The sequence below is a fragment of the Musca autumnalis genome, unplaced genomic scaffold, assembly GCF_047663935.1.
Source record: "Musca autumnalis isolate F117 unplaced genomic scaffold, ASM4766393v1 scaffold_3, whole genome shotgun sequence".
NCBI lineage: Eukaryota > Metazoa > Arthropoda > Insecta > Diptera > Muscidae > Musca > Musca autumnalis.
The window spans coordinates 54,315,489-54,333,360 of NW_027411866.1; the positions used below are offsets into that span (position 1 = coordinate 54,315,489).

Consider the following 17,872-nt stretch of genomic DNA (forward strand, 5'->3'; position numbering starts at 1 on the left):
GATGTTTTAAAGGTTTTAGGCAAATTATTCAACCGGAATAACTGAAGTTTGGTATTTAGTCTTCGCTGAAGGTACAAAGCATTTTCACAGGTACAAAAAATCCATTGCAAAACATCAGATAGTATAAGTTCTCGTTTTGGTATGACCTCATATAAGCGTAGCCACCATTTTTTTTTTTTGACGATTTTAGTCACATTTTCCTACCGGATATTCTTCAGATTTCGTTACGAAATCGGATCGAAATCGATACGATGTCGCTCCGACATTTCGTTTTGAAATTATGTCAACCACTTCATACAACTTTCGTTAAGATATCGTTACGATTTCGGATCAGACATCGGACGTATCGTCCGAATTTGGTTCCGATTTCGTTAAGATGTCGGTACGATTGGTTTGCTGGGTATCCAAGTTTAAATCTAGGCGGTATTGTCCAAATTTATGTATTTCGATTGTTTTTGTCACATATTCGAACCGAGATTGATGCAATTTAATATTGTGAATGACCAGGAGTTCAAAAGTTCGATTTGGAAAATTGTAAATCTTGATCCATGTTTTGGAAAGAACTATGGGGACGCCCCATATGAGCTCTTTTGAACGGAGTATTAGTCGAAATATTAATTTCCACGAGAGTTGTTTAAAGCAACATTTATGCAAAAATTATTTGGAAAATTCATATGCGAATTATATACAGCCAAGCCTTTATTATTCAGTTTAAGGAAAGGTACATTTTCTGTCACTGCCTTTAACGAATGTCAGAAGAAGAAACTTTAAGGTTGGTATTTTCTATGGTGATATGGACGAGAGACCAAATAGGTCTGGTTATTACAAACCGCTTCAGAACCGTTGCTTGGTATCTACCATTCCGCACGTATACGAAACACGAATAAGTATTATGGTTTCGATATTATTATTTTTACATCTAGAGAACTTCCATATATTTTTCCAAAACTTGTAAATCATCCCACCTAATTTTGTCTGTAAAAATATATTTTTTTGCCGCCAATTGGGTTTCTGTGTATGTTTGTAGGCATAACATGAGATACTCGTAATGTTTTTATTAATTGAAAAGTTAATTAAACGCGCTAAAAATTACACATGCCACCGATTTTCTTGCCGCAGGCGCTCGATTGTTTTTGTTGAAAACAGAAAAAATAAATAACTGCCGAACAAACAACCAACCGAACAACAATAACAGCAGCAGCTACAGTAACAAAGAACATGTTTCATGTTGTTGGTCTTGTTTAGACATTATAACACTTTGCGCCTGCAAAACTGCGACGGCGAAAAAAACACAAAAGAAACAATTCAGGCAAACCAGAAACAACATAATCTGGTTAAGATGTCCTTTGTGGCTTGTCCTCTTGTTCAAATGGTCCCCACATGCAGACGGTTAAAATCAAAATATATGTGAACCAAAACCAAAGGAGAAGACACATCCCGCAGTCTCGTCATTTATGATGGCATTTTTTGGCAATGACTTCCCTGTTCGTTTTCTGTGCCACAGCCCACAAGAATCCAAAAATATGCGCACGGTGCTTACACCTGGGAAGTTTCTGCGGATTCTGAAACAACAATGTTCATAGATGAGAAAAATAAAAAAAAACAAAAAAAAAAATCGTCGGAGCTCTTTAAAAATAAATCGCGATTCAAGTCGGAATTTTTAAGGGTTTTTTAGGTTTTCACGATTTGGCTTGGAAACCGCTAATCCTATCGAAATAGGACAAAAGAAAATGTTGTAGTTATGAAAATTCTCTACTTATATACCTTACAAATGGTGCAACCTAGGAAAAAGATACGAAGGCCAATCTTGCAGAGAATTTTCCCATTCCGATAGGACATGCGGTTTTCAAGCAAAATCCTGAAGACTTCAGAAAAAAGTCTAAATGATTGATCTGAACTTCTATATCTCAATACCAATAAAACCTACGAAAATATTATGCAGATCAACTTACATATAGAGTCTTGTGTTAATAAAGCCAAGTCATTGCTGGGCTTTATAAAACGCTGGTCTAAGGAATTTGACGATCCATACGTGACCAAACGCTTGTTCATTAGCCTTGTTCGACCAACATTAGAATACGGTTGTGTACTTTGGAGTCCTTTTTACAAATGTGATTCTGATAAGATAGAATCAGTACAGGTTCAATTTCTTTTGTTTGCTCTTAGAGCTTTAGGGTGGAGCTCAACTGAATCTCCTCCACCATACGAAAACCGTCTAAAGTTAATTGACCTTCCAACATTGGAGAAAAGACGTTTAATGCTCAGATCTGTATTCATTATTAAACTCTTGCGTGGACAAATTGAATCACAGTTTTTAATTGGCGAAATAAATTTTAATGTACCTTTACGTAGTACTCGAAACTACATACCACTAAAATTAACGTTAGCGAAATCTAATTATGAAATAAGTAATCCACTCCGATCTTTATGTGATGAATATAACAAGTTATATAATAGGATTTCTTTATCCGAACCTCTGCATGTCATAAAAAACTTTATCTTACGTTCTTAGTATTGTTGTAACAGTTGCCAGACAATATGTTAGATTAGACCTGTTTATTTTTTGATGTGTTTGTCTTTAAAATGTAATTTTATAACCGGCTGTTGTTTTGCTGTAGCTGGTTTTCCCTAGTCTACTAACCCCCCATATTCCGGAATATGAGGTGTACGCGCTCCCTACGTTAAGGGGAGGTGGCCCTCTCGGTCGGCAGGGGCGGGAAAGCGTGGCGTTGGGAACGATCGATAAAAAAAAAAAAAAAAAAAAAAAAAAAAAAAAATCAATCTTGTACAGAATTTTCACTGCTACAACAGTGAAAGGACTTGAGGTTTCCAAGCAAAATTGTGAAAACCTAAAAAAAAACCTAAAAATGTGAACTTTGTCCGCAATTTATTTAAAAATCCCTCTAGCGATTTTTTCCTTTTTTTGGATTTTTTTTCACCTAAAAACATTGCTGTTTCAAAATCCGCAAAAACTTCCCAGGTGTAAGCGTAAGTTAGTTAAGACGCACCATGTATGACATTGTTTTATAAGGTAGCGATACAGTCAATACATAATCGCAATTTGAACTTCTATATCTCCATAACGTTAAAACCTACGAAATTATCATTAAGTTCAATCTTGTAGAGAATTTTCATAGCTACAACATTTTCTTTTGTCCCATTTCGATAGGACTTGCAGCAAAATCGTGAAAACCTAAAAAACCCTAAAAATGTCAACTTGAATCGCGTTTTATTTAAAAAACGCTCCGGATTTTTTTTTTTGGTTTTTTGATTTTTCTCATCTATGAACATTGTAGTTTCAGAATCCTCAAAAACTCACATTCCATTTAAAGTTGCTTCATGAGCACCGTGTGTGTTTAAGCAGTTTTTTATGTTAATGTAAGTCATAAAAATTTTTTCAACATTAATTTTGAAAAATTTATTAATGACGAACCGAATTTTTTTGATTTCAAGATTTTCTCCAAGTTGGTCCATATTTTGGTGGTAATCATCATAAAATAAATTACATTTCAATAGCGATTACAGCAACAAAGTAAGTTAATGAAAACTATCCTCTGTAATGATATGCACGTTGACGCCAATTAGTAAGATCGGTCTTGTTTAGTTTGAATTGATAACACTGCTCAACAAAATTGAAAAAGTTGAATGTTTCAGACGAAGTTGCAGCTGTTTCTATATGAAATCGGCGAGTTATTTTCAAATCCGGTCCCGGTTTTTCTCCATCAGCTCTTGTGTTTGAAATATAGCTCAAAATCGGTTTTTACGAGTTTAACCCAGACTTTCGTTATTTTTGGATACAAACAAATATTTTTTGTGGGTTTTTTGACATTAATATATTAAGGAGATGTTGTACGCTCGATACAAATCGTTTTTGAAATAGATATGGTGAGTATATATAAAAAAATATAGAAAATATACGACGGACCTTGTAAAAATTGCTTATTTTGAGTATTTTAAGCTGTAATTACGTCATCGGGGGAAGTCATAGGATCTTCATATGGCAATGCGGATATGCTTAGGGTGTCTACTATATAGTCCAGTATTCAAATTTATAATATAAAGTTCATAGCGCCCATGATTCGGCCATAACCTAAAAATCATCATGAAGACTGTCATTGAAGAGTAAATGGCTTATGTGGTAATGATATCACTGGTAAATTATTTCCCTTTATCAGTCTTCATGGCGATTTTTAGGTTATGGCCGAATCATGGGCGCTATGAACTTTATATTATAAATTTGAATACTGGACTATATAGTAGACACGGTAAGCATATCCGGAGTACCATATGAAGATCCTATGACTTCCCCCGATGACGTAATTACAGCTTAAAGTACTCAAAATATGCACTTTTTACAAGGTCCGTCATATATTTTCTATATTTTTTTGATATATGCTCACCATAACTACTTCAAAAACGATTTGTATCGAGCGTACAACATCTCCTTAATATATTAATGTCGAAAAATCCACAAAAAAATATTTGTTTGTAATCGAAAATAACGAAAGTCTGGGTTAAACTCGTAAAAACCGATTTTGAGCTATATCTCAAAAACAAGAGCTGATGGAGAAAAACCGGGACCGGATTTGAAAATTACTCGCCGATTTCATCTAGAAACAACTGCAACTTCGCTTGAAACAAAAGTCCTGTTGACCAGTGTAATCTACAGCAAAACAGAGGAATTTAAATTCCTAATTGTGATAAAATGTCGATGTGAAAAAAGTGTTATCACGGCGTGTTAGCGTTCAGAGCAAAAATCATAACATCCAAAGGCTCCGCTAAGCGTTTGTCATGGAAACCATACATATTGAATGGACAAATATCCATCTCTGTAAAAAGAAATGGCATTTGAAAGAAGAAAAGTTCGATGACAGAGAAGCCATTCCACTGCCGATATGTCTGATGAGCTGCTACCAACGGCATAATGGTGGTTGTGTGGGTTCGAATCTTCGGCTTTCTTTTTTCACTTGCAAAAACATCATCGGTCATTAAGCTCGACCTCAACGAGAAATCAATAAAAGATAATAATGATTTGGGGATAGTATAACTTGACACTTTTTTTTGAAAAGTAGCCTGCATTTAGTATTTCGAATTCTTACTGGACTGAAAACATCGAGGTCTACTCCTCCTACGAATAAGTCTTGAATTGACAAATGGGCTTAGTACTTTCATAGACAAAAGGAAGGTAATTATTCCATTTTACTTCAATAAAATTCATGGTGGAGGATGTAAGAACTCCGGTCCGGACGAACATAAAGCTTTTTTATACCCTCAGTCTTTAGGCAAAAGAAGGTATATATAATTTCATTCGACCAGAAAGGGTTTAGATCCCAAGTATTTTTGGACGAAATCCGTTTCCGTCTGTCTGGCTCGAGCGCACGATAACACACGAACGGATCAACCGATTCGGTTGAAAATTTGTAAGTTCGTAATGTTTTGTACAAACTTAGATCAACTTGAAAGTTGGCAGTATAGGTCTACTCTTTCGGGTACCTTCTACACAAAATTTCGGAAAAAGCAATTACCTGCTCTCGAATCGCATTGATTTTGTTGGTTTTTTTGCAAACACATCTTTCTTCAGGTCCATACTTCCCAAATAAAACGACCCGAAAGTTGTTAAAAACCCCTACGGCCACCATATCTAGTGCTTGGTACGTACGATAACTTTTAAATCCGGTAGGTCCACACTTTGCGTATCGTAATATTTCTTAATAATTACACATAACTTGGACTAGTTCGAAGATGGGCCACATAAGTCTACTCCCTCGGTACCACCAGCATAAAATTTCTTCTTACGACGGCACAGTTGTTTTCGGGGGACCAGTCCATACTTCCGGAGACAGTGGACCGACCAAAAGATGTAACAACCTCGGTCAGCATCAAATAAAATGACTGGCGATCACGATAACTTACTTCGGACACCTCCCTCACAAAACTTCAACATTTCGCTTACGATCAGTTTGAGGGCTGTCTAAAAACGTTTTGAATTTTTTAGCGAAGGTACACCTGGTGGAAAAATGGTCCAATAGCTCTAAATCCTACGGTGACAAACTAAAATACCGCGATAAATAAAAAGGGAATAAATGCCAAAATAAGATCCATTTCCAAAATGGGCTATTTTAGACCATAATTCAGGCACTTTTAATACAATCAAATTTATAAGAAAAATGTAAGCATTTATTCGGAACAACCATAATCTTGAGGTAAATATAAAATAGCCTCGATATTTTTACCTGCAGACTAATACGTCAAAACAAGGTCACGGAATTCTGAGAACTCCCTAAACACATTTTAGAATTTCTCTGTTATATGTACGAGTTATATTTCATCCGGTTCATATGTTTTTAAGCTGAGTCTCGGTAACACTTTGTGACGTTTTTCAAGGACGCGGTTTCAAACAGGATTTTTTGGCTAAAACTATTTTTTTTAAGTTTCAAAATTGTAATTTGTTTTTGCGCAGAATATTTATGAAAGGGCGAATAAATTTGAAAAATCAGCGTAGTAAAATCAATGTTTGTAAACATATTGAAAATATTTTTAAACATAAAAATCGATGTCGGATTTTTTAGGTGGCACCCCTCAAAAGTGTTTAGTTTTGTTAAATTTTATGATTTTCATAGTTGGAGTACAATTGGAATAGTTAACACGTGCCTCTGGGGCATCAATTTTTTAAAACCACTCTAATGTATATTTGTATTTTTATCAGGATAAAAATCTTTGTCGATTTAGCTAATAATTGAGCTAGAACGCTATATTTTTGCACCAAAGAGTCTTTTTTGCCTAGGCAGGCCAAGTTTGAAGATGGGATATATCAACCCACGTTTTGGTATAGAGCCATATAAAGGTACCTCACGATTTTCGGTGTTTTGATAATTTTAGCTATATTTTTTGGCCGAACTATCTGTAATTTTACATCTGAGGTTTCTGTGGCACAAAATTTCTAGATCAAAAATTGTCAATATAGGTCCATGTTTTTGTATAGCTAAATAACGGTACCTCACGATTTTCGATGTTTTGATCATTTTAGCTACATTTTTTGACCGAACCATCAGTAATTTAACATTTGAAGTTCCCACTTGTATCACAACTTCTCCACCAAAAATATTCGACATAGATCCATGTTTTGGTATAGCCCCCATGTAAAGATATCTCCAGATTTTAGGTGTTTTGAAGAGTTTAGCTACATTGGTTAACCGAACTATCTGCAATTGAACATTAGATGTTCTCAGCGGTCACAAAACTTCTCCACCAAGAATTGCCAACATGGGTCCATGTTTTGGTATAGCCCCCATATAACAGTACCTCCCGATGTTATCATATTACTCTCTATTATAGAGAGTAATGTTTGTTTTTCATAAAATCACTACTTCACTACTACTTTTCCGTCCAACACAATAAGACAGATTAAGACAGATTAAATTAAAGAATTATTGATTAAAATAAGAATTTTTGAATCCTGTAAGATGTAGTTTGGACTCTCTAACTTCCTGGTCATCCTTTTCATCGTTAACCTAAACTAAAATCATTATTCCCGCACCTTATATGAATGTCTTAATACGTGCATAACAACTTGCGTGTTTCTTCTGTTGGCTGAAAATTAAATGGATGATATAGTCGCAGAGAAGGAATAAGTGAAAACAAAATTAATTGCCGGCAATCACAGGCAAAAACCTAAAACCGAATGCATTGAAACAATGCAGAAAAAACACTTCAATTTACCCCATGTATATTCCAAACAATAAAAGTTGTTGATGAGATACCTTTCCGTAATCGGAATGGAATGGTGTCTGGCCATAATGATAGGCAACCAAAGGATATGGTGTTATTATTGTCAGTTTTGTTTGTTGTCCGACTACCAAAATGATTCTTTTTGTTGGCAAGGTTAATAAGCACTTTTCTGCTGTTTGCGAAACGTATATTTTGAGGTTTATTAAAAGTTTTGTCGGCTATCTTTTAATTTAGTACAAAAATAAAAAAAAAGTTTTTATAAAATTTTACAAATTGAATTGGCGGAAAAAAATTTTAGTTTCACTGGCATATTATGAATTGCACTATCTAATTATAATAATGCATGATTATGACATACCAATTATAAGAAAAATTATAACCCATAAACTGGATTAAGCTTCGGCGTACCGAAATGAAAATAATTAAAGAAACTCAAAATCTATCATTTAAAAAATTTTTAGAACTGTTTTCCGTTTCGGATTCTTTTAGGAGTAGAAAAAGAGATCCCATCAAACTTTGTATCCGCCCTCATAATATTATTGGTTAAAGTTTATAATTTCAAAACATGTTCAATAATTTAACAGTTTTCAAATCGTTATGTTCAATAATTTCCCAGATAACCCTACTGAGATAACTCCTCTTTGAAAACTTCAGTGTTTACAGTGCAGACGAAGGAAAAGCCAAACAAATTACATGTTTGGGTGCAAACAAATTATATTTTTGGGTGCAAAATAAAATTTGTTTAGGTGCAAACAAATACAAACCCAAAAGCGGAAAAAAACAAACACATGCACCAATATTAAATGCGATTTCTTCCTTGTCGCCTTTTTTAATCAATTATAAAATTTCCAAATATAAAATATATTGGGCATTTAATTTACTAAAAATCACCATTTCTTTAAGAAAACGCAACACACTGATCTATTCACTCACTTTACAGTCTTTACTCGATGATTGTATTCAGAAACTGAAGAAAAAAGAACAAAATAATTAATACCATTTTTTTTCTTTACCTCTTCGCTTGCTACTTTGGTTAACAACAACAAAGCATTAAACACTCGTGTTTGGCCGCATATACACCACTAAAGCTTCTGCGTCGCCTATTACACCAGCGATAGGCGGCGGGCGCTTACTGAAAGCAAGTGAGCATAAATTGCAATGCATTTTATATTGAAACTTACGCTCACTTGCTCTCAGTAAACACCATCCGCCTATCGCATACACTCAGCTCTTTATTATAAAACAGCATTCCGCATCCGCGAGAGCCCCGTTGTTACTCTCTTTGACAAAAATCCTCTCTCCACTCATAAAAAATATGTTCTAACATAAAAAATATGTTTCTACCCAATCAAATAAAATTGAGATATGTTACAAAATGTTGCATACATATATTTGTTTGGACACAAACAAATAATGTTTGGATCCAAACATATTTTTGTTTGCAACCAGTCCCAAACAAATATTTGTTTGAATCCAAACATATTTCTAATATATATTCTGCGTGAGGGTAATAATTCTTCTACTTATTATTTTTTTGAGTGTAGAAATACTAAAGGCTTTCAGTCACCAATTCTTTAACATATCTTTTGTTTCCAAAGTATACCTAATTTTGCCATCAAACCCTTCTTTATTGTGTCCAGTGGTCGAATTTCATATTGAATACTCATGGTAGAATACCTTAAAATGATTACCCTTATTCTTTAGCAACAAACAACAACAATTACTTACCATTACAGAAATGGTGGCCATATTATCACCTGGGAACATTGTGCATTAGCAGACAGTCATGCCAAAATGGTCTTGCATTGTGCTGTTCCACTTACACCTACCTAACTCTGATGTCTTTATTTGTTTCCACTTAAATGAAATGAATATAAAAATTTAAAACACTTACAGGTGGTGGTCTCCTTTGAGCTCACTGGTATAGTCGCTTCTTAAAAACATCTGAAATTGTTCCTCTGTTTGTTCGCTTTTGAAGGGTTTGGAGTGATTGTTGAGAATGCCGCAGTGAATGTGCACGATGCTCACTCACCAATAAAGTCATTTTGCAAATGATCCTTCATTTTTAAGCAGTGACCAGCAGTAGATTCACATATGCCACATGGGCACGTTTCATGTTGTGGTGGCATCAACTTGCCAAGGAGTCGTGCAGCTTGTTGTTGACCATGATAATGATCGTCATCGCAAAGTAGTCATTTGTGGCTATAAAATATGACAACTCAATCATGATCAATAAAAGTGTTGTAAGCTATTTATTTTAACGATATCTCGTATACGCGACCATATGTACAGTAGGGCAACCCAAAAAAACGACAAACATTTTTTAATTTTTTTTCCATTTGAACCAAAAACCTTGTATATGAAGTTTTATGACGATCGGTTAACGTTAACGCGTGTCATCGGAGCTATCTTTGTTTCCATAGTAATTTGTATGGGACCACAGGTGAGTTTTCGCGAAAATTCTCCAAAAGCCGCATTTATGGTCCAATCGATGAAAAACTTTACCAAAATTTTTGTCGTTTTTTTGGGCTGCCCTAATATAAACGAATATGTGTATGTGCGAGAATACCGACATGCGCACACACGAAAGTGCAACTAAAATGTATTACTTTAATACTGGGTAATTGTTCTAATGCCATATCATATGGTCACGAATTACCTCGTTCATGGCTAGAAAATATGGGTGCGCAATGGCGTCAGATTTACTGTTGTACGGGATCTGGCAATGTCTGGCAACCCTGATACGGAATAGACGTCATTTCAGTGAATTGTTTGTGCTCTCTTAAAAAAAATAACTTTTCTAGACGTAAACATTGAGCGATTATTTAAAACATAACAGAAATATCATCAGAGACAGTGATTTTATTTGTGTTTGTTGAAATATGGCTGGAAAACAAAGAAAAAGTCTTCTAAGTAAAAAGAAAAAAGAAATGTGTTTGCACTGTAAAACTGAAGTGTTGGAAAACGACGACTCTTTACAATGCGATGTATGCAAAAAAATTATCCACTCTCAGTGCACTGAGTTAAATAAAGTGGAGTTTGAGAAACTATGGAAAGATAGATCTCTCCCTTTCAAGTGTCAATACTGCGCTCCGAGTAATAATGACAATGCAGATATAAAGGCTATTCTCACGGAAATGAGAGACCTTAAAAAAACTATGAGTTTTATGTCATCTCAATATGATGACATTTTAAAAGGGGTAAAGAAAAATACAAAAACAATTAAAAACTTAAAAAGAGAGAATGCAAATCTCAAAGAGGACGTGAAAAAGTTGCAATCGACGGTTACGTTTTTAAACGAAGTACGTGTGCAGAAAGACTGTGTAATCAATGGTATTACAGCTGATGACAAAACAAAACCCATTGATGTTGTTATTGCCGTAGCAAATACCATTGGAGCGAATATTGCCGAAGATGATGTGGAAGACGCATATTTTTTGAGAACGAAACACCAGGCAAATCCAAAATCTGTTGTTGTTAAATTTGTTAGCAATAAAAGCAAATTGAAGTTTATGCAGGAGAAGAAGAATTTGAGAGAACACTTAGAAACAAAGTCTGTTTACATTAACGACTTTGTATCTAAAGATACGATGGAAGTCTTTCATCATGCAAAATCTTTGAAAACCCTTGGGTATAAGTTTATCTATACAAGTGGAGGGAAAGTTTTTGCAAAGAAGGAGGAAAAATCTAGACAGATACGGTTGAAATCGATGGGCGATGTTGATGATCTTTTAAAGCAAGTTGTATCGAAGGGCAAACATGAACGCAAGTTAATTGAGGTTGAGTCAAGCGATGAAGACGAGGATGATTCTGAAGACGAAGAAAATGATGATGAAGATGGCTTTCACTCGCCAATTTGAATTTTTATATTTTATTTGTTTTAAATTTAAATATCCTTTACTTTATTATGGATTCAAAATATTTTCACAAAGTAGATTTTTATAATGAATATGTTGTTGAAAATAAAGCGGAAAAATGTCTTAATATTATATCTGTAAACGCTAGAAGTGTGTCATCAATAGGAAAATTTAATAAATTTAAAAATGAGATATGTAATCTTCAAAAATTACCAGATATTATTGCGGTCCAGGAAACTTGGTTCAGCAGCCAATTTTTAAATATTTACCAAATTGATGGGTACAATGTTGTCAACTGTGAGAGGTCGGATGGATATGGAGGTACGTCGATTTTTATGAAATCATCTCATAGATACAAAGTATTGTTTAATGAGAGTGAGAACAATGTTGATGTTATAGCTGTTGAGTTTCCTGGCATTCGTTTACACAACTCGAAATTAATATTAGCCTCGTGTTATAGATCCCCAAAGTGCAGAGTGGGTGTTTTTGTTACGAAAATTGAAACTATGTTGCAACGTTTGGATTCTGGTTTTGTAATGATGGTGGGTGATATGAATATTGATTTCTTTAATAAAACAAAACAGCAAAAGAACTTGATTGATCTTTTAAGTTCTTATAATATGCATTCTTGCCATAATCACATAACGCGTCCTGTTTCAAAAAAGTGCATCGACTGGATATTTAGCAATTATAGCAGTAGTGTTGTGGTTCATAGTATAGAGAACGAATTGTCGGATCATAATATTCTGAGCTGTTTTATAAATGTTGACGTACACCTAGAAGATTTGCCCGAAAGTATTTCAAAAGTAAACCATGCTAAGTTTACAGAATATTTGAACACCAACTTAAACATTCTAACGGCAATTGATGATTCGTCTGAACTGTGTGAAAAGTTTGTTGACATAATACAAACTGGAGTTTGCCACAGTAATGAAGTTACAATGAAATTTGTTAATAGACGACAAAGTATTGCTCCGTGGCTAACAGATAAACTGGTCTCTTTGATTGAATATAAAACAAAGTTGCTTTATTTGAGGCGCAGAAAGAAAACTGATCCAAATATTAGAAATCAGTTGAAGCGGATAAGCAATGTTATAAAATTTTGCAGCAGAAGCCTTAAGAACGATTTTTATAAAAATAATATTACTTCATGCAACGGGGACGTAAGGAAAGTTTGGCAATTTCTGAACAACGAATTGGGTAGAAGCAAAAAGCCACTTGGAGATATTGTTGATGAGGATGGTAGTTCTGTAACAGAAGATGTTGACAAAGCCAACAAGCTGAACAGTTATTTTGATCGTTCTGTAGAAGAGTTAAGGCAAGACATACAGCATCATCACGATGACAATATTAATGTGTTTAGGACACTTGCATTGGAAAGTAGTCAGTTTTCTTTACAGCCAGTTGACAGAAGTCGTCTATTGAATGAAATTGAGGCGTTAAATCCAAGAAAGAGCTGCGGGTTCGATAATATACGTCCATGGATGTTGTTGGTAAAGAAATCTGAGGTAGCAGACGTATTGCACAGAATATTCAATAGTATGATCGTAAGCGCAAAATATCCTGATATCTTGAAGATCCACAAAGTGATACCAGTACCCAAGATAACTAGTTCAAAAAGTATCACAAATTTTAGACCTGTTGCTGTGTTATCAGTCCTTGACAAAATTTTCGAAAGAATCATTTCCGAACAGATAGTAAAATATATAGAGGAAAACGACATTTTATTTGCCAATCAATTTGGGTTTAGAAAGGCATGCGGTACTGATGAAGCTGTATTTCATATTGTAGAGAATATTTGCAATGGACTTGATTCCGGATACAAAGGAGTTGCTGGTGTATTTTTTGATTTTACCAAGGCGTTTGATCTCGTAGACCATACAATATTAATTAATAAATTGGAACGTATTGGATTTACACAGGATACCTTGTTGTTTTTTAAAGACTTTTTAACCAATCGTTTTCAGTTTGTTAAAGTTGGCAATGCAGAAAGTAGTTGGGTACGTGTGCGAAATGGTGTTCCACAAGGAAGTGTTCTTGGCCCATTATTGTTCAAACTTTATATAAATGACTTGAAGAATTTGCCTTTTTTTGGGAAACTCGTGATGTACGCTGATGACGTGAGTCTCTTTTATAAATACATGGATGAGAAAGTACTGCAAGTGCAAATTGAATACGACTCATGTTTATTGGCAGAGTATGCCAGACTAAATACGCTGGTGTTAAATTCTTCAAAAACAAAATTTATTCGGTTTAAACCTCACACTGGTGGAGATACTATGTCTGTGCACATAAATGGCGTTCCTGTTAACGAATCAAGGTCAATTAAATATCTGGGTGTGACTATAAGCAGTAATTTGATATGGAATTCGCACATTGAAAATGTTAAGGCTAAAGTTTCTGCTGCAACAGGTATTCTACGGAAGTTTAACCGATTGTTGAGTACTGATACCAAGTTATTGATATATCAAGCATTGATTCACTCCCACCTTACGTATCTACCAGGAATATATGCCTATAAAAACAATAGCGCATTAAGAGAATTGCAACGAACACAGAATACTGCCTTAAAAATTGTTATGAATCTGCCAAGGCGTTATTCTTCCCTGCGACTTTATAGAAGTAAAATTAAAAATATTCTGCCGATAAAAGGGTTATATATGCAGCAAATTTTGACATATGTTTTCAAGTCTACAAGAGACAGAGGTACAAGATCAATAGAGTTCGCTGGTAATCGGGAAAGAACTGCAAGAAACACACGTCAATCTGACCAACTTAATGTTGTCAGGTGTCGTTTTGAGACCACAAAGCAGCGAATTGGTTTTGCTGGACCAAGTGAGTACAACAAATTGCCACTTGAAATAAAAAACTCAAATTCAATTTCTTCTTTTAAAACTAATTTAAAAAAATATTTATTGACAAAAATAGACACACTTCTTTCGTAAATTTTATTTTATTTTTTTTTTTTTTTAATCCAAATTCTTACTTACACAAGCATGTATGTATGTTTATATGAAATGTAATTTTGATGGTTGTCAGTTTTGCCCCTATAAAGCTTTTTGGCGCTGGGGCTTCAAATGTAAATTGTAATAAAGAATTGTAAATGGAAAAAAAAAAAAAAAAAAAAAAAAAAAAAAAATTAGATTTTTTACTGCTTCATAGGAAATACGGCAATCAGAAACAATATTGAGTTCCTGTTACATTGGATTCCACGGAGGAATATGACATTCATCGAGCGTGTGGATGTACGATCGTTACGGGGAGCAATCATAGACTCGGACCACTACCTTGTCGCAACAAAGGTACATACCCGATTAAACGTAGCAAACAAGTACGAACAGACACAACAAAAAATTTGGACATCCGTAAGCTGCAATCGCAACAGATAGCCGCAGTATATTACACTCAACTGGCCTGATTGATTAATGAAGGCACTCCTTATTCAGATAACATATCAACACAGTGTGAAAGTGTTGCTCACTCCATGCGAACAGCCGCAAAATTAATACTTGAATACCAGAGACTTCCCCAAGGAACCCATGGTATGACCAGAAATGTCGTGCTGCTAACGATGAGATAGGAAGCCAGGGAATAGAATATGGGAGAAAGAGAGGAAAAAGAGAGAAATACAAAATCGAGATGTACAGAAGCCAACGAAAATTGTACCAAAGAGTGAAACACCAAAGTGATGGCTTTGGTACAGGCACATCCTCCTGTATAGACCAGCAAGGTAATTTTGTAATAGATAGTGTGATCAGGATTTTTCCAACCTGTTGATATCCAATACTAGCGAAAAATGCAAATGAGTGCAGACACACGACGATCAAGCACAGTCGCTATTTAGAAGTCAAAGTGAATAGAAGTAAAAAGTCTTAGAAGTATTCGCTGAGGTGAAAACGATTTGAAAATAACTTTGAAAAATCTAGAAGTGAACTCTGTACATATTTTATATTTTACTTTGTTTAATTTATGTTTATGAAACATAATATTAATAAAAGCTAACTTTGCCTCCAAGACAATAATCAAATTGTTTTATTTGGAACGAAGAAGGTAACAACACCTACATATGTATATGAATGAATACCAATTAAAAGTAACTTGAAAAATTCCGGGACTCCGAAGAAATCCCGAAAAAACCCGGTTTTCGGGATCGCCGTCCCTAGTTCAAACTGTAGAGGCGTAAGTCTATTGCATATAGGTTATAAGATAGTATCAGGGATATTGTGTGAACTACTAAAGCCCATGGTCAATTAAATAATTGGCTCACACCAATGGAATTTGTTATTCCCGCTCTTAGGCTTTGGAAAAAGACGGCACTAACTAATACCCGGAACTCAGTTAAAAGAGGAAAAGACCTCTTGAAACAGGGAAGAACCTCTTTCGTGAGACCTATTCAACATTCAGCTGAAAAAGGTTATACGAGAAGTAAACAGTAAGAAGGAGCGACGAGGGACCCCATAAGAAAGCGTATAAATACGAGTTGCATGGAGGTGCACGCAGAACTGGTAGGCCGAGGCTTCGATGTAGAAGTGGAAGACGAGATCTAAAAACACTATATACCAATTTGGAAAGTTAACGGAAAATTATAGAGGAGTGGAAAACTTATCTTAGTTTTGCTTATAGGACAAATGCTCTGTAGACGGCCAACTAGTTTGTGAAGAATCTCTTAATAGGTCTGTTCGATAACTTCGCAAGTAAAAAGTATTTGCAAGTTCTTGCAACTACTTCTCATTTCTCTTCTACTGAACAAGTTTGTTATCCAACAGCATTTTTAAAAGTTGGTACCAAACTTTTGGGTTATCGAACACCCTAATATGTTCTTACTTTTTTACAAAATGACAAGTGAAACAAACAAGTTTCTCCCCTTTTAGAATTTTACGATACTACTTTTTTCCTATTCAAGATCCCTAGTTGCTAATGAAAAACTCTACATCAAGGTTCATTTAGTAAGCATATCCAGAAAAGGAAGTCAAGCTTTTTTCTTCTCTTGATGTCAAAAGTTTTTCTAGTTTTTTAGTGAGAACCAATAAGAATAAAATAACGAAATATGATTGGCAGAATTCAAAAAAAAAAAAAAATGTTAATGCGGCCCTTACATTTACTGCCAAACTGCTGCTGCCGATGAACCCTTTGTGTACGTATGAGATTGAGTAGTGTGTGGCATTCCTTCAATCCACATTCCAGAACTGATAAATTGTTAATTTCCCCACAAACAATATTTATTATTTTCAATAATTGTTTTTTTGATTACTTTGAAAACAAACAAAATTCGTCGGATTGAAAGGGTTGCATTTCCAAAATCCAAAAAATATTCACACATACATTGACAAATGCTTCAAAATGTACTAATACTATTACAAATGCAGTCCTGCATGCCCACAGTGTATGGGCCGCATTAATTATTTAATTAATTAATTATTTTGATTGAACTGAAATATTTTTATTATTATTTTTTTTTTTTTAACAAAAATGTATTTTGACATTATGCTCTACATGCTAAAATGTAGTAATTTTTATTCCTTAAAAAAATAATACTTCTATTACGATTTTTGTCAAAATTGAATTATTTTGATTCTCTGATGCTGCTGGTAGTGATTGATTGGACCGTCGTTAGTAAAATGATTGCTGTACGTGTTTAAACATGCCAATTGGCGACATCAAATGTGGTTTGCGGTTTGGTATACACGGAGTTTAACGCCCATCCATGAACCTAAACAAATACAATCGATACTCGTTCCGAATATGCCTAAGAATGGCTAAGAAATATTGAGATGACAGTGATGAGGCGCATCATGGAAGGTATTAAATTGAAATATGTATTTCTAAAAAAGAAAAAAACTTTATATCCATGTGTGTGAGCAACTTTTTGCTTCGTCCTCGTGTATGGTGAAGCGGCAGTTGTCTGAGTTGTTTGGCCATCAACAGCACACCAGGAACATTTTAATCATGCCTCGTCTCAATGTTTTTATTGCAAGTTTCGAATACATTCATAGCTAAGGAGTGGATGATACGAGGGAAACTAAAGAATGCCTGGCCTAGGCAATGCGCTGATTTGCCAGACGCCATTTCACATTTCCATTGAACAGTTTGACATTATTTAGCATAACTGTTCTCAGTACTGTTTGACGTATGACCACCTGTTGAGTTGTTTACAGTGACTTTGAAAAATCACTTTGCCAAAAAATGGAATTTACTTGTGAACATTTTCGTCCGATCATTTTTCACAATTTTCAATATCCAAGATGCAAAAAAAAAAAATATCACGGCAAGAGTGCATCGATCAAATT

At 34.7% G+C, this 17,872-nt stretch overlaps 1 pseudogene; it reads right to left on the reverse strand.

The window, feature by feature from the left end:
- LOC141398192 (polyamine deacetylase HDAC10-like) overlaps window positions 1–9,791 on the reverse strand; it is a 188,356-nt pseudogene extending 178,565 nt beyond the window's left edge.
- Window positions 9,792–17,872: the final 8,081 nt, after the last annotated feature.